Source organism: Rhinolophus sinicus, chromosome 4, assembly GCF_057876585.1.
Source record: "Rhinolophus sinicus isolate RSI-liver-muscle chromosome 4, RSI-T2T, whole genome shotgun sequence".
NCBI classification, from domain to species: Eukaryota; Metazoa; Chordata; class Mammalia; order Chiroptera; family Rhinolophidae; genus Rhinolophus; species Rhinolophus sinicus.
In genome coordinates this window covers 37,268,527-37,291,861 of record NC_142504.1, presented here as the reverse complement: position 1 = coordinate 37,291,861, position 23,335 = coordinate 37,268,527, and the positions used below count along the sequence as shown (strand labels likewise).

The following is a 23,335-nucleotide window of genomic DNA, read 5'->3' as shown; positions in this document are numbered from 1 at the left end:
AATTTGTTTATACGTACATTTAATACAAAATTGTGTAGAAGACAAATCTGTATTAAATAGTCCTTATCAGTAAAGATCCTTATCTTCATTTTATACACATTCACACATACTCATATATGTAAACACATGTGTATATGTACACAATACATATGAATGCATACACATAGATTTGTATGTACACATACTTATATACATTTCTTAAGCCTCTAGTAAGTGCTAAGAGTTCTTCTAGACCACAAGAACTTGCTAGAAACAAGGAAATGAGCACCCTACTCTTAGGGAGCCTGTATTCTAGTCAGAAAGACAGTGAACGTGCTAACAAAGTAATTCCAGGCACTGATAGTGCCATTAATATTAATAGCAAGCAAGTGCCTGCTGTGAAGGTGAAAGTGGTATTTGAGCAATGGTTGCCAGGGGCAGGTCATCTCTGGGGAGATGGCATTTGAACTGAAGGGACCGCCCCCCCCCAAGTCAGAGAGAACAGCAGGTGTCAAGGCCCTGAGGCAGGAACAAGTTTAGCAGGTTTGAGAGACAGGAAGATGGCTTAGGAGTCTGCAGCAGGGTGAGCCAGAGAGTAATTAAATGAGGTTGGAAATGTCGCGAGACCCACATCATGAAGCTCTTCATAGGCCACAGAAAAGACTGGCTGACAGTCCAAGCAGAGGTTACTGATTTTTCCCCACATCATCTGTTGCATTCTTCACTCCTTCCCCCACTGACTTATAATCCTTTACTCAACATATTTAGTTATAGTGTACTTTAATATCTTCTCAAAGCAATCTCTTCTGAAGATCTATTCATTAATTATTGGGCCTACTACCACTGTAGTACGTGTATTTATTGTAGTTTTATAAGTGTTCTAATATATAACATGGAAAACTCTCACATTGCTAGTTTTGTTTTTTTTTTGCAAAATTTCTTAGATATTTTTGCCTTTTCTAATATGGAAATTTAGGATAATTTCGTAACTTTCTTTTTGGAATTTTAATTGGACTGTCACTAAGCCTATATTTTAATTTGGGAAAAGTACATGTTTTTACAGAACCGAGCTTTTCCATCCAGTATCATTGTGTATTTTTTCCAAGTTGCCTATTTGTAATTTTTTAAAATTAAATTTATTGGGGTGACATTGGTTAATAAAATTATATAGGTTTCAGGTATGCAATTCTATAATACATCATCTATATATCACATTGTGTGCTCACCACCCAAAGTCAGATCTCCTTCCATCACCATATATTTGACCCCTTTTACCCTGTTCTACCTCCATCCCTCACCCCTTACCCTCTGGTAGCCACTAAACTGTTGTCTGTGTCTGTGAGTTTTTATTTGTTTGTTTGTCTTGTTCATTTGTTGCTTTCAGTTTTATATCCCACACATGAGTGAAATCATATGGTTTTTGACTTTTTCTGTCTGACTTATTTTGCTTAGCATGATATGATTGTATACTTTTAAAAAATTTAAGCATTTTTATGTCTCTCAGTAAAATTTAGTACTTTGGTTTTTATAGGTCCTGCACATTTTATGTAGAATATTTTCATGGGAATTGTATTTTTTGTTGCTACTGTGGATATTTTTCCATATTTCATAATTTAGTTATTGATGCTATGTAAGAAAGTAATTGATTTGTGTTTTACCTTATTAATTTTTCTTAATATTGCTAATGGCTTTTCATTGTTTCTCCTGGGTTTTATAGTTATACAATAATGTGACTGGAAAATCATGAGAGCCTTTGTTTTCTTTCCAAAATGATACTTATTATTTTTGCCCACCTTAATGCCTTTTCTAGAAAATCCTGAACTTTATTATTTGGTGATAGTAGCGTTTTTTGTCTTGGTTCTTTTGGCAATAGGCATATCTCTAGTATTCACTGTTAAGTAGAGTGTTGATTTATTGACTTTTGAGCTCTAGTCTTTCTAATGTTCAAGCAGTATCCCATATCTTATTTATTAAGTTTTTTTTTATATATATAAAGGAATGGGTATAAGATTTTATTGAATGCCTTTCTAGTCAATTCAAGTGAACATGACTTTTTTTATTTGACCTATTGTGATTTATTCATGTTTTCCCTTATTAACAACTATTCTTGACTGTGGAGAATAAACTCTACTTGGTCATGTTGCGTAATTTACAGTTGTAGCCCATATGTTGCTGGTTTCTCTAGATGTGAGTATAGAATGGAATTACACCTCCTGTTTTTAATCTGAAGTCTATGGCACAACCCCCTGCTGGCCTTCATGCTGTAAATTACCTCCATCTCCACGTATCTCCCTCAACTCTTTCTGAGATTTGTTTTCTAGTCTTTTTATCTTGCCATTATTCCTGCCTCTGATAATAGATCCCCTGCAGCGAACCTCAAGACAGCTGCTTTGCTGGCCATAGCAGTCCTCCTCCAGTGATGGTTGCTAACATCTGCCAAGAGTGGTCACTCCAAGAACCCACAAGCCCACGCCCATCCACAGGCCTTCTTGTGGAGGGTTGGTGCCACCATCCAGAGAACGTAGACCTATCTTCTACTTAGTAGAGCCCAGTAGAGAAAAGGGCAAGTCATTTTTCTGGTCCAAGGCCTCTTACATTGTGCCTCAAGATGAAAAGCAGTGGGGACATCTACTCTCTGAAAGAGAAATTGGACCCCGACTCTCAGAGTTATGATCTGACTCCCATGGCTTGACAGTATCTTTCCCAAAGTATGGCTCATTCAACTTCAAACCGTAACCAGTGTGGAATGAGTGCAGCCCAGAACACCAAGTACATGTTCCTGTCACAGTCTTCCCGCATGCAGTGGTGAATAGACCAGGATGGCCAGGATGGCAAAGCTTTTCTGCAGAGCTCTGGTTTTTCTTTTCCTCTGATCCAGTGCTTAGCCAAGGATATACAGATAGTTTTCAGGAGTGGGACAGGCTGACAGACAACAAACACAGAATGGCATCTTGGAGTTAACACCTTGAGGTGAGTGTAATTGCTTTTCCAGACTGGTTCAAGAGTTCAGAGAAGTTAATAACTTACTAGGGGGATCTGTCCCCCAAAAAGGAGGGTTGCCCAATTGAAAATTTTAGTGTCCATTTTAGAACCCTGCAACTGATTTTAAGGCAATTTTTAGCTAAAAATTTAACATCCAATCTCTTTAGGTACACCATTACTACTAAAATAGAAACGCTGTTACATTATTAGAAGTTTTGCATCAGCAATCATAAATGAGATTGGTATTAGTCTTTTTTTTTGTATCAGAATGAAAAAGTTGTATAAAATGAATTTTTTGTAATGAAAAAAAATTCCCTGAAACATTATTTAATGTAGTATAGGAGTCATATAGATGTTTTAATCTTATCTTTATCCTGACTGGTATGCAACCTTTTTAAGAGATAAGTTTTTGATAAATAATATTTTTGGTGGATATTGATGTATTCATTTACTTGTTTCTAAGCTAACTCTGGAAAAAAGTATTTTCCCAAAGAATTGTCCTCATCGTGAGCATTTTAGCTTTATCAATATATATTTGTGTGTGCTTTTTAGAAAATAATTTCTAAAATTTCTTCTATACCTACTGTTATATCCTCTTTCTCAATGCTACTTTTATTTGTGCTTATCAAATATAATCTCAACTATAAGGTAGGGACTTTTAGGAACACACCTATTGCATAAAATTAAACACGTGTGATTTTTAACAATAATTTTGAGGTGTTTTTACATGTCATAAAATTCACCCATTTCCAGTGTACAATTCAATGATTTTTAGTGACTTTACTGAATAGCTGCAGCCATCACCATAAATCAGTTTTAAAACACTTTTATTTCTTCAGAGAGAGTCCTCATTCCCATTTAACTTTAATTTTCATTCCTGCTTCCAGCCCTAGCGTATCATTAATCCACTTTTTGTCTTTATAAATTTGCCTTTTCTGGACATTTCATATAAAGGGGATCATACAGTATGTATTCTTGTGTCTGACTCTTTTATTTGGCATGTTTTTGAACTTCACTAATGATGTAGCATGTGTCACTAATTCATTCCTTTTCATGTCTGAGTATTATTTCATTGTATGGATATTTACATATATACCACATTGTGTTTATCCATTCACCTGATAATGGGCATTTAGGTTGTTTCCAGTTTGGGGCAATTATAAATAATGCTACTGGGAACATTCACATGCCAGTCTTTGTATGGATATGTTTTCATTTCTTTAAGGTGGATACCTAGAACTGGAAACATTGGGTCTTATGGTAGTTTTATGCTAAACTATTTTTCGAAGTGGAACTTTTTTCTTTTTAATGGTACAGTAACAGCTGTTTTTCTGTAACTTCTGTATCATAAGAGGCATGGTGTCAAGTGTAAATAATTGCTAAGCTTTCAGGTTTTCAGTTCCATGTCCATTGCAAGTCTGGCAAGAGTTCCATACTTCTCATGGCAATGATCTATGCTCTTTGATTCGTAATAAAACTCTACCTTTGAAACATGTATTGAACTTTTGATATTTTTTAAGGGTAAGGTTCTACTACTGATGGAATACCCAAAGAAACTTTATATAGACCTCACATTTTTTATACCAGCTGAAGCATATTTCATTTCCTATTGTTTGTTATAAGTTGCAAAGTGGTGGTTTTAAACTGGGAATCCTAGAACTAGACTTTATAACTTTCTTTCACAGGCAGAAAGTCGCCTAGGCTCGGCCCAGGATGGCTTTAATTGTTAGTGGGCCAGCCCTTGACCGCAAAGCCCACAACAAAGGGGAACTGGGTTGGAAGACACTGGAGGGGCCATTGGATGTGTCTGGCAAAGAGCCAGAAAGTGATCGAAGGCAGAGGCCAATTCTAAAGCTGAAATGAAATTGTTTTAGAAAGTGCATCTGGAAGGAATCCTACAGGCAACTGGGCCCAGGGGGCTGGGCCTTTTATAGAGGTCAGAAGGTCAAACTCATGGGTGGGGAGGAAGCTATGCAAGCTCAAGTCAGCCCTTTTTTAAGGATAGATCAGAGCTGAGCAGAGTGGAGTCAGAGCCCTGTACACCTTCATGTTACTGATCTAGTTAAGCTTTATACTTTCTGGTCTGTTTTTAAAAGTGCAGCCTTAGTGCAGGAAGATTGTGTTTCATCTGATGGTTTAATATGACCTTGAGATGTCTTTAGCATTGCTTGCTCTTTTTATAGGGGAATCTGGAGATACCAGCATACTTATGACCATATTATTTAAATTGTAAGTAAAATAGTAACAGAATTATTCAGTATAACCAAGACTATTTATGGTCCTTAGTTTTTCCAGTAAAATACCATACAAATACTATTTTATAGTTAAAAAGATTACTGTATATTTTTGTATTACAGATTTACTAGATGGGTTGAAAACGTAATTTGCTAGATACAGTAAATACTTCTCATGTGCAATAGTGAAACTTGTAATAAATGTTTTTGCATAGTTGCATAGAAACTCTTTTGAGTTTTTACAGCGATTAGGAAACACATCGAAGATTAAATTATCATGGCTCACTGCTGTTTTTCTTCCAGGTGCCAAATTACTGAACTAGCCCTACCCCAGGGAACTTTGCCATGTACAGTGAATTGGGTCCCCTAGACATATTTAATAATTTAAGTTTATGATATGGCTGTTAAAATATTGGGTGAACAAAGTCTTTGCAAGGAAAAAGGCTCAGTTTGAGTAATTGGACACTTGTTCGTAATAGCACTGTTTGTTTTATAGTAAAGACTATGTTTTTGAGTGGTGTATAAGGTATGAGCTCACCCCAGGTGATACCATCTGCGTAGAGCTGTCTTGGTGTTCTTTGTCTCTGAAGTATTTTTCTTACACATTCAAAAATACATATCAGTCTGTTACTACACACTGTGAATATAGATATGTATATTTTTCATGCTTCACGTGTTGGCATATGTTCTCAGCCAGTGAGATGTGATATGGCAGATAGTACTGTACACTGTTGTCCCAGGAGTGTTTTTTTTAAAAATTAGTTTCAGGTGTACAAAACAATGTAATAGTTAGACATTTACACCCCTCACAAAGTGATAACCCCCCACCAATCTTTTGCCCCTCTGACATTGTGTATAGCCATTACAATTCCATTGACTCTATTCCCTAGGCTGTACTACATATCCCGTGACTATATATATATATATATATTAGATTATAGTTGACATTCATTATTATTCAGCTACAGCTTCAGGTGTACAGTGCAGTGGTCAGGCATCTACACCGTCCATGAAATGGTCTCCCTAATAAGACAATTATCCATTGGATACCCTACAAAATCTTTACATCATTATTGTTTATATTCCCCAAACTGTCTTTCCTATCCCCGTGGCAATCTTGTGGTTACCGATTGATCTTTCTAATCCCCTCACCCTCTCCCTCATCCCCACCCCCTTCCTATCTAGCAACCCTCAGTTTTTCCTCTATATCTCTGAGACTGTTTCTGATTGTTCATTTATCCTATTCTTTAGATTCCACATATAAGAGATCATATGGTATTTGTCTTTCTCCGTCTGACTTATTTCACTTAGCGTAATGTTCTCTAGGTCCATCCATATCATTGCAAATGGTAAGATTTCATTCTTCTGTATGGCCAAGTAATACTCCATTTTATAAATGTACCACAGTTTCTCAATCCTGATGGGCATTTTGGTTGTTTTCCATGTCCTGGCTATTGTGAATAGCGCTGTAATAAACATTGGGGTGCATAAATTTTTTCAAATTAGTGTTTTGGATTTCTCTGAATAGAGTGCTAATTGTAACCATTCTGAGGCAGAGAATGTGGTTACGATATTCTCAGATGATTCTTTTATTTTTGTCTAAACTTGAACAGTTTTGACCGACAATGGTGTAGAAATGATACTGCTAAATATACTACTAAGAAACAAAGAAACATTAAAGCCTAGTTATTAAAATGAAAGTTTTAGAGGCTCAAAGCTCTTCCTGGAAACTGGTAGAGGATAAAGATTTAGCTGAACTTCCTTCAAGGAAATGGTCCCAGAAGCATAGGATGGGAATCCACAGGCAGCAAGGCAGGGATGGCATCATGGTTTGATGGTAGGAAGGGGTCATGAATATTGTTGCAGCAAGGTGGTTGGTTACAGCTGTATGAATAGCAGCTAGCAGGGATTATACCAGGTCCTGTTATAAAGCTGGGGGATTTGGTCAGAAAGGTATTGTGATGCACTTCTGTGAGAACTGTATTGGAACAACCCTGTGGGGGACCCATTCAGTTTGTGTACTCCCATTTGCCCAACTACAGCCCCGACTCACAGGGATAAAAATCCTTCAGATAAAATATTAGAAATTCATCCTACAGTAGCATACATTTTAGGTTAATGTTTTATGGCAAGGCATTTGCATATTAATTGCATATTTTAATATGTCATATTGATGTATTTTGTATTACAGAAACCTTACAGTGACTTACTACCATGACTAGCCCACCCTAACTTCAATTTTATCTAATTTAGAGATGTTGGATAGGTGAGGCCAACTGAGGCCTACAGTACTCGTATACACAATCTCTCTTGAAGTTATTCGTTCTGCTGCCTTGCTCTTTTCTCTTCTGCTGCTTCTCAGAGGGTCAAGTGTCCTCTTCAGCAGTGGTAGGAGCAGCAGCTGGGCCTCTTCAATTCACAAACACACGCATCCCTCTGCAGTAGACATGATAGAACAGCTTGGCTATAGACAGCTCCCCTTTAGTCCTAGGCTAGAGAAGTTTGCTTCCCTTGTGTAGTCTTTTAAAAGAGAAACTACAATTGCAGAAACAAAAATGGAAGACTTTCCCTTAAAAAATTCAGTTTCTTTTGTATTCCTTTTGCTAATGTCCCAAAGGAAGAAGAATTAGCAAAGGAACAATTAATCTTGCTGTTTGCCTATGATTTATTTCCAGAGTTAACAGGTAAAAACAGTAAAGCTTTATACCTATTCAAGCTTTATAACAAATTTTAAGTTTGGTTCTTTAAGGTTAAGTATAAGATATAGGATATTTGAATGAACTTTTGCAATAACATCAGGCTTTCATTTATGAATGGGCTCTTTAATCAAAACATCCCTTGGATAAATAACAACAGTCATGGCATGTTTCCATATATATTAAATAGAAATGGATGGAAAGTTTAAATAATTTTTAAGCTGGACTCTTTTTGCTAAATGATTAGTTAAAAATAAAAGGAAAGAAAAGAGAGGACAGTTGATATAAAGAATTTAAATTTAACATAAGTAACATCTATTATATATTGAGAGGACCACTACGGACTCGGCACAATCTTTTATACATTCTATATTTATGACATTCTATAGTAATAAATCCTGTTCATAATGTTTGGCATGGAGTACTCTAAGATTCTGAAATCTCTTCAGAAACAAAAAGTTAGACTGTTTTGTGTATGAATGTATTCAAATATAGTATTACTCCCCTTAGCATGCTATACCCTGCTTAATAGAAAACTAATTACATTTATGTTCTTTGCTACTATTATTTACATTGTTGTCAGAGATGACATATGATTAAAAAAAAAATGAACTCTCTGTATTCCAGTTCAGTGCATTAGTGCTGTTTGCTATTTGGTGTCTGACTTGAGGCTTGAAAGTAGCAGAAGAGAATTTGTTTTATACTGCTTACTCATTTGTTCATTTTTTTATTCATTCACTCATATATCCATTCATCTGCCATGTTTCCCCGAAAATAAGACCTAGCCGGACAATCAGATGTAATGCGTCTTTTGGAGCCAAAGTTAATATAAGACTGGGTCTTATATTAACTTTGGCTCCAAAAGACGCATTAGAACTGATTGTCCGGCTAGGTCTTATTTTTGGGGAAACGTAGGCTTTATAGAGCACTCATCCCGTATTGGACACTGTTAGTTTTGGGAATAAAGATATGAAAATATAAGGACACTGTCCCCAGAAACATGACAGCCTAGTAGGGGTAGAGAAGCACACAGTGATGGACAGGATGTGAAAGGACATAACACAGGTATGGAAAGTAAAGTAACACTGGGAGTGTGTTGGAACTTTACTGAACAGAAGGAACTTGTTTGCTGGAGTTAGTGATAATTTTTCTGCAGAGACCAACGCTTATTTGCTAGTTTTACATTTTTACATTATGACTGATTAAAACTCTTATTTATTTTAAGTGCTTTTAAAATATTGAAATGTCACATATACAGAATAGTTCAAAATCATATATGACCAGTTAAAATATCACAAGGAGACTCCCAGTATCACTATTCCCCAGACATAGAACATGACGAGCATTCTTGCAGTACACGCTCCCATCTGACCACCGGAAACGACCACCCTGACTGCTGTAATAGTCATTTCAGTAATTTTCTTTATAGTTTAATCACCTATGTACACATCCCTAAACACAAAGGTACATCTCTCTTTCTTTAAAAAAATTTGAATGTAGGATGAACTTGCAGATTTTTATGCAATGTTTACATTCAGTTACAATGATTATTCTTTGTGTTGCTCCAATTGTCCCAAAGTTGGCTAGTGGGAATCCTTTCATTTTGGTTCTTGTGTCCTTTTGACATGACCATTAAGTGCTTCTTTGGTTTCTGGGACAAGAAGAAAGCTTTTATACCTTCTGGGACAGTTTCTCTTTCTAGTTTAGAACTGATTTCTATTTATTTTATGGTGACTAATTTATTCACTGATTTTTGTCTTCATTTTACTGTTTCAATTGTGTATCATTATCCTATTACAGGAAAAAATCAAAGACTGACAGCTATCACTTATTCTTATTTTTAATCAAATATTGAACCAACACAAGAATCAGTGACAAAAGCATTCCAGTTAGTTATCTTTTGGGAGAACGCCCTTGGATATAATTAAATTCAGTGAAATACAGGACCTCAGGTATAGCTTCTTTCAGAATGTCATGGTAGTTAACCATAAGTGGAGGTTGAAGTGATAATTAGGAGTTTAAAGAAACATTAGAGTTGCAAGGCAGTAAGTTCTTAATATGCCCAAGGTTGAAGCATTCAATTAACAAGGAACTACATTTGTTTCCCTACCCACTGGTGAGATTCTTAATGTCTTTTTCTCTTCTAACCTAAAGAGATTTGATTAGAGATCTGTAAACCTAATCAGATTCAACTCAAGATCAGAGAAGTGACCTTAGTGTGCAAGGTGTGGAGGAAACAGACACCTATCCAGCAATCTATAGTGCCAGAGGATCAAAGTGGATTCTAGTGGTATCAACCCAGGGAGAGAATGAACGGTTTTGCCCGGTAAAGGTAAAGGGTTTCTGATAAAACTTCACAGAAAAATTACTTTTTTTTCTGAATTTTAAGCTGTACAAGATTTTGCCAGGGCAGGGATTATCTAAAGCAGAGAAAAGAGACCAAACAATGATAGGGTGATGTGAACGTGCCTCCAGGCTGAGTTGTATAAAGTTCAGGGAGCTGGGAGGGCTGGGAGACCAAGCTGCTTTGTTAGGTTGGGGCCTGTCACGTAGGCCTAAGTGAGTTGATTGCCACACTAACAAATATGGACTTCATCTGATTAGTATTGGAGGACTGTCAACATTTTGAAGTGATTGATTCTGAAAACTCAATCCGTTTTCAGAAAGATAGCTTTGATAGTAGTATTGGAATTTGACAAATCATGAAACAAACACCCCGGATGTTTTGAACAACTTAGTTAGATGTTTTCTTTATTAGTGATTTTGATTCTTGAAATAATTCCTGAATCCCATAGGTAGTATTACTTTTCATGTCTACTATAGGTGGTGATTTTGCTCATTGAAATTGTTTACTTAAGAAATTGTTTTCCTGTGGCACTTTTTTTTTTTTATAACAACAGAAATTTATTATTTCATTCTGGAGGCCTAAAGCACATTTTGATAATGACTCAGGATACTTTGGACTAAAAGTGATACCGTAGAAGTGTCTGACTCAAAGCGTCTGACTTCCTAGGAGATTCTTTTCTTACATTATGGTAAATCCAGAGGTGGGCAGCCCCAGGTGTGCCTCAGCTGTTCTGCTCTGCCATTCTCCTGTCCAGGATAGACAAGGCCACCCCCTCCTCTCCCTCACTGTAGGGAACCAGGAAAGTTTTACTGAACCTTCCAAAGTCTGTTAGCCAGAATTGGTTCAAACCTCTTGCTAAACCAGTCCTTAGCAAAGGACAATGTCTCTGATTAGTTGATACTAATCAAGATTGGCCTGGAGCTGGTGGGGAGCTCACCCTCCAGCCCTCCCCATCATGTGGAAGAAGGGAGGGGTTCTGTGAGCTTGTGGCATATGGGGTAGATATTGCAGAGATAGCCAACAGGGTCTGCCAGAGAGAACTTGGGGTAAAGGTGACCTTGAAAGAATAGACGATAGTGCTATTGTAGTGCTACTGCCGAGTTCATTCTACAAACTTGCTGAAATGAAAACCCCCGATCTTCTAAATGTACACCCTGTACACTGAATCCAAGAGGGACTCCCTTGATGAAAAAAATAATGAGACATGTGACAGTAAAACCTAGGAATCCTTCCTGAATTTTATTCATTGGCTTTTATAATCCTATGTACGTAGAATGTTACTAATTCACTGAGACCTGCAGTAAATTGCTTTAAAATATTTTCATTTTAGTCACTTTTTCTGTAAGTATCTGAATAATCTGATGAGAAGTATCAAATGTCAGGTTGCCCAAGAATAGCTCTAGGCATGATGTGCCTCTGACTCCGGACTCCACTGGAGCCTGTAGCTTCCCTGGGTAGGACAGTCCGTATGCCTGAGACCTTCCCAGCCCTTACTTTATCCTTCCATTACCTTACCCATCACTGCCTTCTATCCTTCCCCCTGCTGGCTGGTCACCTAGCTCCCCTGGGTCTTGTTAGTCACCTGTTCTCTGATAAATTGTTCCATGATGATGTGTTGGCTGGTTCTACTCCCCCTTAGTCCATGTATGTGACTTTTTAGAGGTGTTCCTGCCTCTTTGGGGTAACTCAAAGGAATGACTCTAAATGGTGTATTTCAGGCCAGCTAGGATGACAGGGAAGGCTTTTGAGTATTGTGATGCCTCTTAAATTTCACTGCACAAAAAGCATGATTTGCACAGAACTAGCTCTACTGAAAGGATGATTTGAGCCCCTGAACCCAGATTTAGACCAGACTTTCCTGAGAGATTCCGAACACTCAGGCGGTAATCATTTAGACAAAGAAAAAAATCAAACCATCTCAATGATGAAAGCTTCTAAGTTTTCTATATAAGTAACACATGAAAAAAACCTTTTAACAAAAATTATTTGGGCTGTTTTGTATGAATTGAAGTCAGTTCCACAGTGAAAGTGGTTGATTGTCATTCTTCAGCCAAACTTTGTTTGTGTAGATCAGGTACCCCGTTGTCACTTGAGCAATCCCTTTCCCCCATTACTTTCTGTCTCTCTGGATCTGATTTTGATGTGGATCTAATTCATATCTCTTCTTTAAAAAAAATTTTTTTTTCTCACTCTGGTCTCACCCTGATTCCTCTTCTGTATCTTGTGGCTCAGATTGTAACCAACAACAAAGCTTAACAGAGGTCACAGAAAAATCCCAGTTCTCACATTGCTCTGCACCTTGCATTTAAAGTACACAATCACACAAGCTTCCTAATTAAAATTTATCACGCAAATAGATAGTCTTCAAAGCCAAAGTGATGAAATGGCTTTGAAACCGCCCTCTGGCAGTGGTTTTTTTTTTTTTTAAAAAAAGGCCATTTAGTTAACTAGTAACACATGGCTATGGATATGAATTTCAGAGGATTTTAGAGAAATAACAGATGTGGATTTCTTTCTCTTTGCAAAAATGATCTTGGGAATCACAGTGCCTCGATGAAGAGGCTTAGGGTTTTTCCTCATGTACACCATTGATTGCCACTGGGGAATCTCCAAAAGGGCTCTTCTCAGAGGTCATAAATGAGCCTGCAAAGCCACCCTTCCAAGGGCATCTTACCTTTTGTGATAGGTCATCCCAGCCATGCAGTCAGTTTCTACATTAAGGTCTTCTTCCTTGCTAACGGTTTTCCTAGCCCAGTGATCTCGACTCTGACTGCATATTACAATTAACTGGACAGTTTTAAAAACTCCTAATACCTGAGTCCCATCCCAGACCAACTAGTGCAGTAGTTTCCCAGTGTGGTCCCTAGAACAACAGCTTCCCCCTCATCTGGGAGCTTGTTAGAAATGGACAGTGAAGATCCTCACCCAGACCTACTGAATCAGAACTTCTGATGGGCTGGGAGACCCAGGAAACTGCGTTTTAACAAGCCCTCTGGGTGATTATGGTATATGTTCAAGTTTGAGAACCACTGATCTAGTGTTTTTTCCCTCTGATGTCCACCTCCTGCCATCACTGTCTTTTCATGATCTTGATATAGTCCAGACCCCAACGCTGTGCCTATATGCCACCCATCCTCTTACATTTATTCTAGGAGGAACATTTTTTTGTTTAAGTTTCAGTAATTAAAAACTGTTCTCATTCATATTATAACAAAGGTAATGTCTTCTGGATAAATCCTCTTGAAAAATATGACCAGTATTTTTTGTTGCTGTTGTTCATTTTTTCTCTGCACGTGTGGCTATCACAATTCAGGTTGTAGAAGCCTGCCTTTTGGGCCATGTGTGGCTTACCCTGACCTGAGGTGTTGTATTCTTGAGCTGGAAAATTGTGAATCAACCAGTCAGTCACTGTGAGTTTATTTTGAAATAATAGGGCTATGGCCATGACACCACATTATTTGGGATTTTAGATCCAATAGTTGTCATGACTTTCCAGAAGTTCACAGTATAATAGGAGAGAAAAGGCAACACAACAGGAAACCATGGGTAGCAGATTGTGCTGGTTGGCTGGCTAAGGCACTGTTCTTCCCAGAGGAAATTCCACTGACACTTGAGGGATCGATGCAAAAGACTGTAGAGAAAAAAATGGAGCCTGCATATTCTTGGGTAGCAGGTACTTTGTATTTGTTGTGCAGTTGTAGATGTTTGATTAAATGGTACTTGTACCAACGCAGAAACACTGACCCAAGTGGTCAGTGGCATAAACTTTGTAGCTAGAATGCCTGGGTTTAGAAACTACACCTGTTACTACCTTTGTGACCTTGGGCAAGTCAGTTGACTGCTCAGTGCCTGGATTTCTCCAGCTGTAAAATAGAGATGGTAATAGTACCTTTCTCAGAGGGTGATTGGGTGGTTGGCCGATTAAATGGGTTAATGGATGTGAAGCACCCAAAACAGTGCCTGGTATATAGAGGTGCTCAGGGAGTTTAGCTGTTACTAGCTGACAGAGGCACTTTGCTTTAAAGAGTTGCTGTGAGGTCAGCTGTCTTAAAGGGATTGACTAAAAGGGACTTAGGCCCTAAAATTACTGTTGGAGTTTTTTTGTTTTTTTTTAAAGCATATGTAACAGGTTTTAGTGAGTTTCAAAGCCTTATTAGTATTTATTAATTTGGTAAACTCACTCAACAAATTTAAATAACAGAAATTAATAGTTCTGAATCCCTTCTGTGCAATTCTGAAACCCTCAAAACTCTGAAAACAGAGGTTTTATAAATTTGCAGCAACTCACTTGGCATTAAAAACGTCACTTGGAAAACATACACACACACACACACACACACACACACACACACACACGGTGCCAAAAAAAATGTATACATATTTTAAGAAAGGAAAACTATTAAAATTGTAATATTCAATATATACCAATAACAAAAGATGAATACAAGTCATACGTATATGTATTTTTGGCACCCCTGGTATACCCGTGTATTTATATTGTTGCCGTAACAAATTATCCTAAATTTAGTGGCTTAAAACAACACAAATTGATTGTCTCACGGCTTCCGTGAGTTAGAAGTCCAGCTCAGCTGGATCCCCTGCTTACAGTCTCACAGGCCTCAGTCAAGGTGAGGTTTGGGCTGTGCTCCTTCCTGGAGGTTCTTGTGGGGCAGAATCTATTACTAAGCGTTTTTAGGTTGTTGGCAAAATTCAGTTCCTTGAGATTTATAGGACTGAGGTCCCTACTTCCTGGCTGGCTGTTGGCCATGAGTCCTCCTTCTAGAGACTGCCTGCATTCTTTGGCTAGTGGCCCCTTCCTCCATCTTTGCCAGCAGCTGAGGCCAGTCAGGTCCGTGTCAGACTCTGAATCTCTTTGACCTCCCCTTATGCCTCATCTTTTCTCTGCCTTCGTCTTCCACTATCTCATTCCAACTGATTCTTTCTCCCTTTTCTACTTTTAAGGGCTCCTTTGATTATGTTGGGTCCACCCAGATAGTCTAGGATAAACTCCCCATTTTATTTTACTCTTTTCTTTTTTTTTAATCTTTTTTGGGCCATTTTTTAGGTTCTTTTATTAAAACATTTCTCTCAAAATCCTACATTTTCATTTGTTTAACAAATATATTTTTATATATGGTTTTAAGCATTTCCTACATTGCTAGATGACATCTTTTTTTTATCAGTCAACCCCTCTCTCCCCATCCACTATCCCTCTGACATTGCACACAGCCGTTACATTTCCACTGTCTCTATTCCTAATGCTGTACTCCGCTTCTTGTAACTATATACATATACATACATATATATATACACACACATATATATATATATATACACACACATATATATATATATATATATATATATATATATATATATATATATATATATAAACTTGTAGGTGACATTCATTATTGTTCAGCTTCAGCTTCAGGTGTACAGTGCAGTGATCAGGCATCTACATCATCCCTGAGGTGGTCTCCCTAATGAGACAAGTGTCCATCGGATACCCTACAAAATCTTTACAACATTATTGATTACATTCCCCAAATTAACTTTCGTGATCCTGTGGCAATCTTGTGGTTATTGACTGTGCTTTCTAGTCCCTCACCTTCCCCCTTAACCCCACCCCGCCTCCCATCTAGCAACCCTCAGTTTTTCCTCTATGTCTCTGTCTCTGAAACTGTTTCTGATTAGTTCATTCATTTATTCTTTTCTTTAGATTCCACATATAAGTGATCTTATATGGTATTTGTCTTTCTCTGTCTGACTTATTTCACTTAGCATAATCTTCTCTAGGTCCATCCATATTGTTGCAAATGGTAAGATTTCATTCTTCTTTATGACTGTATAATACTCCATTGTATAAATGTACCACAGTTTCTTAATCCAGTCATCTACTGATGGGCATTTCGGTTGTTTCCATGTCTTGGCTATTGTGTATAGTGCTGCAATAAACATAGGGGTGCATAAATTTTTTTCAATTAGAATTTTGGATTTCTCCAGATAGATACCTAGGAATGGAATTGTGGATCATAAGGTAGTTACATTTTCAGATTCCTGAGATACTTCCATACTGTTTTCCATAGTGGCTGCCCCAATCTGCAGTCCCACTAACAGTGCACAAGGGGTCCCTTTTCTCCACATCCTTGCCAGCACTTGTTGTTTGTTGATTTATTGATGATAACCATTCTGACTGGGGTGAGGTGCTATCTCATTGTGGTTTTCATTTGCATTTCTCTGATGGTTAGTGAGGTTGAGCATTTTTTCATATGTCTGTTTGCCATCTGTATGTCCTTTTATGAAAAATGTCTCTTCATGTCCTCTGCCCATTTTTTAATTGGTTTGTTTGTTTTTTTGGAGTTGAGTTGAGTTGTTTATAAATTTGTGATATTAACTCCTTATCAGATATATCATGAGCAAATATCTTTTCCCATTCAGTAGGATCACTTTTTGTTTTATTGATGGTTTCCTTTGCTGTGAAAAAACTTTTAGTTTGATGTAATCCCACATTTTTATTTTTTCTCTTACTTCCCTTGCCCAAGGGATATATCAGTAAAAATCTTACTCCGGGCAAAGTTTCTTCCTATATTTTCTTCTAGGAGTTTTATGGTTTCAGTTTTATGGTTTTATGGTTTAAGTCTTTAATCCATTTTGAATTTATTCTTGTATATGGTAAGGAGTTGGTCCAGCTTCAGTTTTTTGCATGTGTCTGTCCAGGTTTCCCAGCACCATTTATTGAATAGACTGTCTTTACCCCACCATAAATTCTTGCTTCCATTGTCGTAGATTAAATTACCATATAGGCATGGATTTATTTCTGGGCTCTCTATTCTGTTCCATTGATCTATGTGTCTGTTTTTATGCCAGTACCATGCTGTTTTGATTACTGTAGCCTTGTAGTATAATTTGATGTCAGGCATCGTTATACCTCCCACTTTGTTCTTATTTCTCAAGATTGCTGAGGTTATCCGGGGTCTTTTATGGTTCCATATAAATTTTAGGATTATATGTTCTATTTCTATGAAACACATCGTTGGTAGTTTGATAGGAATTGCATTGAATATGTATATTGCCTTAGGCAGTATGGACATTTTAACTATATTAATTCTTCCTATCCGTGAACATGGTATGTGTTTCCATCTATTTGTATCTTCTTTCATTTCTTTCTTCAGTGTCTTATAACTTTCTGAGTACAGATCTTTTACTTCTTTGGTTAAATTTATTCCCAGGTATTTTATAGTCTTTGGAGCAATTGTAAATAGGATTGTTTTCTTAATTTCTCCTCTGGTATTTTATTATTGGTGTATACAAATGCAACTGATTTCTGAATATTAATTTTGTATCCTGCTACTTTATTAAATTCATTTATCAGCTCTAATAGTTTCTTGGTGGAGTCTTTAGGGTTCTCTCTATATAGTATCATGTCATCTGCATATAATGACAATTTTACTTCCTCCTTACCAATTTGGATGCCTTTTATTTCTTTTTCTTGTCTGATTGCTGTGGCTAGAACTTCCAGCACTATGTTGAATAGAAGTGGAGAAAGTGGGCAACCTTGCCTTGTTCCTGATCTTAAGGGGAATGGTTTTAGCTTTTCCCCATTGAGTATGATGTTAGCTGTGGGTTTATCATATATGGCCTTTATTATGTTGAGAGATGATCCCTCTATTCCCACTTTCTTTAGGGTTTTTATCATAAATGGCTGCTAGATTTTGTCAAATGCTTTTTCTGCATCTATTGATATTATTGTATAATTTTTATTTTTCATTTTGTTAATGTGGTGTATCACATTAATTGATTGGCAGATGTTGAACCACCCTTGCATACCAGGGATGAATTCCACTTGATCATGGTGTATGATCTTTTTAATGTATTGCTGAATTCTGTTCGCTAATATTTTGTTGAGGATTTTTGCATCTATGTTCATTAGAGATATTGGCCTGTAGTTTTCTTTTTTTGTAGTGTCTTTGTCTGATTTTGGGATCAGGGTGATAGTGGCCTTGTAAAAAGTGTTTGGGAACCTTCCCTCCTTCTGGATTTTTTGGAAGAGCTTGAGGAGAATAGGTGATAATTCTTTTTTGAATGTTTTGTAAAATTCACCTGTAAAGCCATCTCGTCCAGGGCTTTTGTTTGTTGGGAGATTGTTGATTACTGATTCAATTTCCCTGGTAGTAATCAGTCTATTCAGGCTTTCTATTTCTTCTTGAGTTAGCTTTGGTAGGTTGTATGCTTCTAGAAAATTGTCCATTTCTTCCAGATTGATTAATTTGTTGGCATATAGTTGCTCATAGTCGTTTCTTAAATTTTTTTTGTATTTCTGTGGTATCTGTTGTCACTTCTCCTCTTTCGTTTTTGATTTTATTAATTTGGGTCCTCTCTCTCCTTTTTTAAATGAGTCGGGCTAAAGGTTTATCAATTTTGTTTGTCTTCTCTAAAAACCAACTCTTGGATTCATTGATCTTTTGTGTTGTTTTTCTGGTTTGTATTTCATTTATTTCTGCTCTGATCTCTATTATCTCCTTCCTTGTACTCCCTTTGGGCTTATTTTGCTATTCTTTTTCCAGATCGCTTAAGTGTGAAGATAAACTGTTGCTAAATGATTTTTCTTGTTTCTTTAGGTAGGCCTGCAATGCTATGAATTTCCCTCTTAGGACTGCTTTCCCTGCATCCCATAGATTTTGGGTTGTCTTGTTTTCATTTTCATTTGTCTCGAGATATCTTTTGATTTCTTCCTTGATTTCCTGGTTGACCCATTCATTATTTAGTAACATGTTATTCAGTCTCCATGAATTAGTGTGTCTTCCAGTTTTTTCCTGTAGTTCATTTCGAATTTCATAGCACTGTGGTCAGAGAAGACAATTGGTATGATTTCAGTTTTCTTAAATTTATCAAGACTTGTTTTGCAGCCTAACATGTGGTCTACCTTAGAAAATGTTCCATGTGTGCTTGAGAAGAACGTGTATTCTGGAGCTTTGGGGTAAAATGCTCTGAATATATCGATTAAATCCAAGTGGTCCAATGTGTCATTTAAGGCCGTTGTTTCCATATTGATTTTCTGACTCGAAGACCTGTCCTTGTTGTCAGTAGTGTGTTGAAGTCCCCTACTATGAGTGTCACTGTTGATCTCTGTCTTTACGTCAGTCAATATCTGTTGAATATGTTTAGGTGCTCCTATGTTGTGTGCATACATGTTTACTAGAGTTATGTCCTCTTGTCGGATCGATCCCTTTATTATTATATAGTGCCCATCTTTGTCTTTTAATATATTCTTCATTTTAAAGTCTATTTTGTCAGATATAAGTATTGCAAATCCAGCTTTTTTCTCATTTCCATTTGCATGAAATATCTTACTCCAAGCATTCACTTTCAGCCTGTGTGTGTCTTTTGATCTGAAGTGAGTCTCTTATATACAGCATATACAAGGGTCTTGCTTTCTTATCCACTCAGCCACCCTATGTCTTTTGATTGGAGCATTTAATCCATTTACATTTAAAGTGATTATTGATAGGTTCATAGTTATTGCCATTTTTTAAATTTGTAGTTAGATTGTTTTCATCTTTCTTTTGTTTACAGAAGCCCTTTTAATATTTCCTGCAATGCTGGCTTGGTGGTAACAAATTCCTTTAGCTTATTCTTTTCTGGGGAGCTCTTTATCTCTCCTTCAATTTTAAATGCTAGCCTTGCTGGATAAAGCAATCTAGGTTGTAGACCTTTAATTTTCATCACTTGGAGTACCTCTGCCACTTCCTTCTGGCCTGCAAAGTTTCTGTAGAAAAGTCATTTGGTAGTCTTATAGGAGTTCTCTTGTATGTAACCCGCTGTCTTTCTCTTGCTGTTTTTAGGATTCTCTCTTTGTCTTTAACCTTTGCCATTTTAACTCTAATGTGTCTTGATGTGGACCTGTTTGGGTTTATCGTGGTTGGAACTCTCTGCACTTCCCAGGCTTGTATGTCGGTTTCCTTCACCAGGTTAGGGAAGTTTTTGGACATTATTACTTCAAATACGTTCACGATCCCTTGCTTCCTCTCTTCACCTGCTGGTATTCCTATGATGCTCATGTTATTGAGCTTGATGTTATCCCAGAGGTCTCTTAAACCATTTTCATTGTTTTTTATTATTTTTTCTTTTTGTTGTTCCATTTGGATGATCCCTGCTAACTGTGTTCTAAGTTGCTTATTCAATCCTCTGCTTCATCTAGCCTGCTGGTAATTCCTTCAAGTGTGTTCTTTATTTCAGTTATTGTATTCTTTAGTTCTAACTAGTTGTTCATTATGATTTCTCTATCCTTCTTTATGTCGTCACTAAGCTCCTTAAACATTCTTATCATCAGTGTTCTGAACTCTGTCTCTGATAGGTTGGTTACCTCTATTTCATTTGGTTCCAGTTCAGGAGGTTTCTTCTTTTCTTTTATTTGGGACATGTTTCTCTGTTTCCTCATTCTGGCTGACTCTCTCTGTTTGCTTTGATGTCAGGTAGATCCCCTCAGGTTCTTGGTTTTTGCTGGGTGATCTTATGTAGTATGTTTCCTTTATATTTGACTTTCGCCACTTCCCTATTCTCCTGTGTGTGTGCTCCAAAGGTGACCCTCATTTTGTATGTATTCTCCAGTTAAAGATGAGCTTTAATTGCTTTTGGCTTGTCAGTAGGTGGGATTGACTACTAGGCTGTCTAGTTGTGAGCATTGACTCTGCCCACAGTGGATGAGCTGCTGAGTGAGGGTTGACCACCGAGATGAGGCTTGTCCCCTGTGGGCTCTTGTGATTATAGAGAATTCCCTCTGGGTGTGTCACTTGTAGGTCAAACCTGGTATTACTCTGGTTTTTCTGGAGTTGGCCTCTGGGTATGTTGTAGTGCCCTAGTGATGGAGGAGCATGTAGTGATGTAATACTTGTACTTAATTGGCACAACTCTGTACCTCTGCGTGTTGTACCCTGGGCAATTTCAGAACAAGACAAATCAACAACCACAACAACAACAAAGAAAAAACAAATACACTCATATGTAAAAACAACCGATAACCCACACTCAACACAGGCAAAAATGTCAAAAATACAGAAAAAGAAATACAGAAAAATGGAAAGAAGGAGGAAAATTAGGGCAGGGAAGAGAAAAAAGAAAAGAAGAGAGAGAGAAGGGGTAAAATGTATATATATATATATATATATATATATATATATATATATATATATATATATATATGCTAAAAATGATAGTAATACAACAACAACAACAACAACAACAAAAACAGCAGCGCCAGTCTTGGCTTAAGCCCACCAAGCAATCTTCAGGTTGTCCTCTTTTGCACAGAGTCCTCTCCGTCTTGTGGAGGCAGAGCCGGCCAGCTGGCGCCCACAGTGACCCTGGCACTGCAATTCAAGATGAGTGGGCCTATGAGGTGTGGTTGGTAGTTTTTACAAAGTCAGTGCAGTGTCTGCTGTCGCCTGCACATACGCGCACTGAGAGCACCACAGCCAGCCCTGTGCCCAGGTCTGCTGCGTCTTAGGCACCTCTTCTGTCGGCCAGGGCGGGGAGGGAAGGAAGGGGGAAAGGGAGTGGAGGGCTCATGATTTTTGAGCTGCTGAAGGCCCTGAGCTGCCTCTGCCATCTGCTGTTAACCCTGCATGTGTCTCTGCAGCTGTAATTGTCCTGTTGTAGCAGCCCAGAAGAGGTGGGGGCTGGGAAGGGAAGTGTCTGCCATCTCCCAGCCCATCAGTGTCACACTCTGCCCAGCCTCTTTCCTAGGTCACAGTTGCAAAGTGGCCTTTTCCAGGTCCTGAGCACTACAGCTCCTCTGTCATCTGACACTACTCTTCAGTTCAGGGACCAGCTTGAGACTCTGGAAGGGCAGGGGTAGGATTGCTGTGGGAGAGTGGGGGAAGAGGCCCAGGTATGGCTTTTGCTTTTTTGTTTGACCTAGGGCCCAGCTGGAGATCTCCGCTGAGGTTACTGCCTCAAACATGGGATGCGCTGCTCTCTCGGCAGGAGAGGTCAGCTGTGGGACACAGAGAAAGAGCCCATCTCCTGGTTCTTGTGATCTCTGTTCTGTGTCCTGGGACCCCCACGTCTCCGCAGCCATGGATGTGGGCCACGTCTTCACTCCACTCCCTTCCTTCTTCCCCTGCTTGCCCAGTTAGCCCACCTTTGAGTAATCCTTGTACGAGCCTCTTAGCTATTCTGTGTGATGAACAGAGAGTCCTTTGGTGGGTTATACATGTTCAATTTGTGGTAAGTTCCAGAGGAGAACTGAAGAAGACCACCTGCTGCGGCCATTCCTCTAGACTTCATTCTTTGATTCAGCTGAGCTGGTGGTAGAATCTAGTGCTTGATGAGGATTGTGCTGAATGGAGTGTTAAGCTATGGGGTTTATTCCTGCTCCGTGCTCCAGCACACTTCAGGGAAATGTTCCATTCTCACCAATAATGGTGACCCAACCATGCTCTGACCTCTAAGAAGAATGGGATGTGGGGCTGTTGGGAGCTCATGTCACTTTGAAGATACACATCTTTAGACAGTGCTGGAATCATGGGAAAGAGACGCTCGATTTCCGCCAGGGCACTGATGGGATATGACATCATCCTGTGGCTATTGGTGGCCACCTTGCTTTCATAAAGGGAAAGACCACCTGAGAATGATGCCAGCAGAGAGGGAAGGAGGCAAAGCCGATAGGTCAGGAGAGATGATTCCTGTTGACATCATTGAACAAGCAGGAAGGAAAATTTCTCACAGAAGCCCCTGTGGACTTCCTATAATATCTCATTGGCCAAAACTGGGTCATGAGTCCTTGCCTCATCCAATCACTAGCAGGGGTTTGGGAGAAGGGCGTGGTTTCCATAACTGGCTTGGACCGGCTGTGATTCCTTCCAGTTGAGCATCCACAGGAAGAAGGCAGCATGTGTGCTGTGTGAGCAAGCAACACCATCCTGCCACAAAGGAGAAATGGACAAGGGAGCTGAGGGTTCAAAGCCAAGGGAACAGAATACCAAGAGGGTACAACATGCAAAGGTGCAGAGTTGTGCCAATTAAGTCCAAGTATTACATCACTACATGCTCCTCATACTGGCGGATGCAAAACAAGAGGATGCAAAACAGCAACA

General features: G+C 38.3%; 1 protein-coding gene across 22 annotated transcripts in view; it reads left to right on the top strand.

Moving 5' to 3' along the window:
• ADAM22 (ADAM metallopeptidase domain 22) overlaps positions 1–23,335 on the top strand; it is a 230,886-nt gene that overhangs the window by 43,317 nt on the left and 164,234 nt on the right. The window lies entirely within an intron of this gene.